Source organism: Halyomorpha halys, unplaced genomic scaffold (assembly GCF_000696795.3).
Source record: "Halyomorpha halys isolate HHAL.00 unplaced genomic scaffold, Hhal_1.1 Scaffold603.1, whole genome shotgun sequence".
NCBI lineage: Eukaryota > Metazoa > Arthropoda > Insecta > Hemiptera > Pentatomidae > Halyomorpha > Halyomorpha halys.
In genome coordinates, this window is record NW_027104911.1 from 215,755 (window position 1) to 218,797 (window position 3,043).

A 3,043-nucleotide genomic window follows, 5' to 3' on the forward strand; every position below is an offset into this window, starting at 1 on the left:
TTTTTCTTTTAATTATAACATTGTATATAGTTAGGGGTGTCTTTTTTACGAAACTATCTCCCGTCCCATAATCAACTGTTTAATATAAATATAATGTTATATTACCAATCTTTATTTGCTGCTGTTGGCCCACTATATCTACCATGAATAGATGTGGAAGATTATGAAATAAATAAACATTTTTTCTTCTCAAATGATGTAGACAGTCAATTATAAATGTAGAATTGAAAATAGATGGAGAAATGATCTTCAGATTGATAATACATTTATTTTAAAAAAAATATATACATAGTCATTGAGATTTCATAAACTGATCCCCATCTTCAGAAATTCTCAAGATGTGGATCAATAGTATTTATTTATTTATGTATATATTTAAAAAAAATAAAGATAATAACCTTTAGATCATTTTGACATCTAATTTCAATTAGCCATTCTTTACCTTGTTTATATATATTTCATATAACTATATTGATGATATTATTATTTTTTTATATACATGTCAATGCACCTACGATAATATTTTGTTGAGTACAATTATGTTATTGTTATGGAACTTTGTCCACATTTTTTTATTGCACTCTATTATTATTTTTTTCATATTTTAGAAAAGAAAAGACATAGAATCTAATTGCATATCTACAAATCTTCAATATTCAAGGAACATGGTTGCTAGCATATGAAGCATTACAAATGGGTTAAGATTTATTAAATATTTGTCATATCAGTTCAAAATAAAGACCATTAGCCACCATTAGCTAACCATTAGCTACATTTGGTTAAATATAAAAATAACTGTGTTAACATTAATGGGGTTAAGTTACAACCTTTTGATGTTCTATTTGGAGTACTATGTGCTTTTAATCTATAGCCAATATTCCTTACCTTATTTACTGACAATGTAACAATCATTAATGCCCTCTGATTTCTCTTGCATTCAATTGATATCATTCTGTTGATTTGATTAAAAATATATGAATGAGTGCCTAGTGCTGATTGAGACTATTACTTTTTGATCTGAGTATATATTTGCTACTAGTGAAATCATTTTGGAATGCTTTAACATATATTTATTTATCAATGCTATGATATAGTTTGTTCAATTTTCTTTAAATTATTTCAATATCATGAAAGTTGTTGTTTGTTTCTTCAATGCTCACTGTCTTGAATGATTTTTAAAAAAAAAATTTTTTTTTATCCGAGATTTTTAAGATTAAATTTCTTGTGTAAAATAAATAAGTAGGTCTAGGATAAAATAAATAAATTTTATTTAAACTTAAAAAATCTGAGATTTTTAAATATTATTTTTTGGCGAACATTTGGTAGTGAAGTTTGGTGGTTGAAGTGGTAGTTATTTTTTTTTCCTTAATCGATTGCAAAGATACATTGTTGAAAGAAATATAAAAGTCAAATGAACTATTTTTGCTATAAATGGTCTGATTTTAAAGTTATTTGTTCCATTTTTTAGGAAATTTAATAACCTTTCAAAAAATTATCCACAATTTATCAAAATATGTATAATGTTATGCGCAAATTCTTTTCAGCACACCATATATCCCATAAGGTGTCCGCTTTGGTGCATAGGCATCAGGGGGCCAAAAACTTAACATAAAGGTGTTAAACACACACACAAAAAAAAAAAAAGAGTCACAAAATCGGTTAACCCGTTCAACACATAACATAAATTTCTTGTTTTCTTCTGTTTCGTAAGGATTTGAGGAAGATATCGCAAAGTACATGATTCTCGGGCACATCATTATAAAACTCTATTTTTATTAGTTAGTTACTTAACAACGAATGTTATAATTGTTTGGATAAAGACATAGTTTCGATCAAGAATTTGGCTTTTCAGACCATTGTGTGCCTTGCTTGGTTTTTCTCCAAGACCTATTTCTTTCAGATTTATTCTCTTTCTGGCACCTAAGTCACAGGTTATCCTGTGACCTGACGAAGATTCTTGGAACACTATAGTACCAATCCGTCGATTTCAATATTTCAAAGATTTTGTATGTGACACAAACACTTTTTATCGATTGTTATTTACAGATTGGTATTATAAATACTTATTTAAAATTATAGATCATTGTGGTATAAATGTAACTTTTTTATCAGGATTCATTGATTTAAAAACAGATGTAAATGCAGTCACTAATAAATCAAATAATAATAATGATGAAGGTCTTACGAACCCGAAGGTTCGATACCGATACCACCAATCGCTCTCTACATACATCCTTCCAGCGATGTCCTTCTAAACCCAATTCTACTAAATCAGTTTTAACGCAATCCTCCCATTTCGGTCTACCTCTTAGTACAAGAGCCCTAGATGAGAAAAAAGCCAGTTATCTCACCCAAATTTTTAATCACTTTAATGAAAACTATGTATAATTAATAGTCAAAATTGACGAGTCAGCCAAGTATAGGTAGGGGGAGTAAAAAATGGCGGCTGTTTCAAAGCGATAAAAAAAACAACTAATTTTTCATTCGGAGCTCTATATCTTAAAAAGTAGAAACAACACAAGAAAACCTAAGAGGACGTCATTTAAAGCAAAGTAATTTTCCTAAAGTATAAGCCCTAATAGAGTTATTTACTTTAAATAGTTTTCGAGATATAGCTTTTTATAAGCAACATTTCACAAAAATGTTGTATGGGACGTACTAAAAGATCAGTAGTTAGTGAATTTATTTTGAAAAATTTATATCTCAAAAACCATTTGACGTACAGATGTCTATTAGTACTAAAATTTAAGCAAGTTTAATGAGCTATAAACTAGTTTATTATGTCTATCTTCGAAGGAGTAATAGTTTACATGAAATTTGCTAAAATAAATTGATTTATAGTTATTCGGACAAATTTTCATTTGCCAAATCATTTTATGATATTCATATGTTAGTATCATAAAAACTACTACCGCTACGAAGATAAGTGTCATAAACTACTTTATAGTAAGTTAAGTTTCCTTTGTTTTGAGTGTTGGCAGACATATGTGCGTCTTATGGATCTAGAGATATATTTTTCAAAAATCCAACATTTTATACGAAC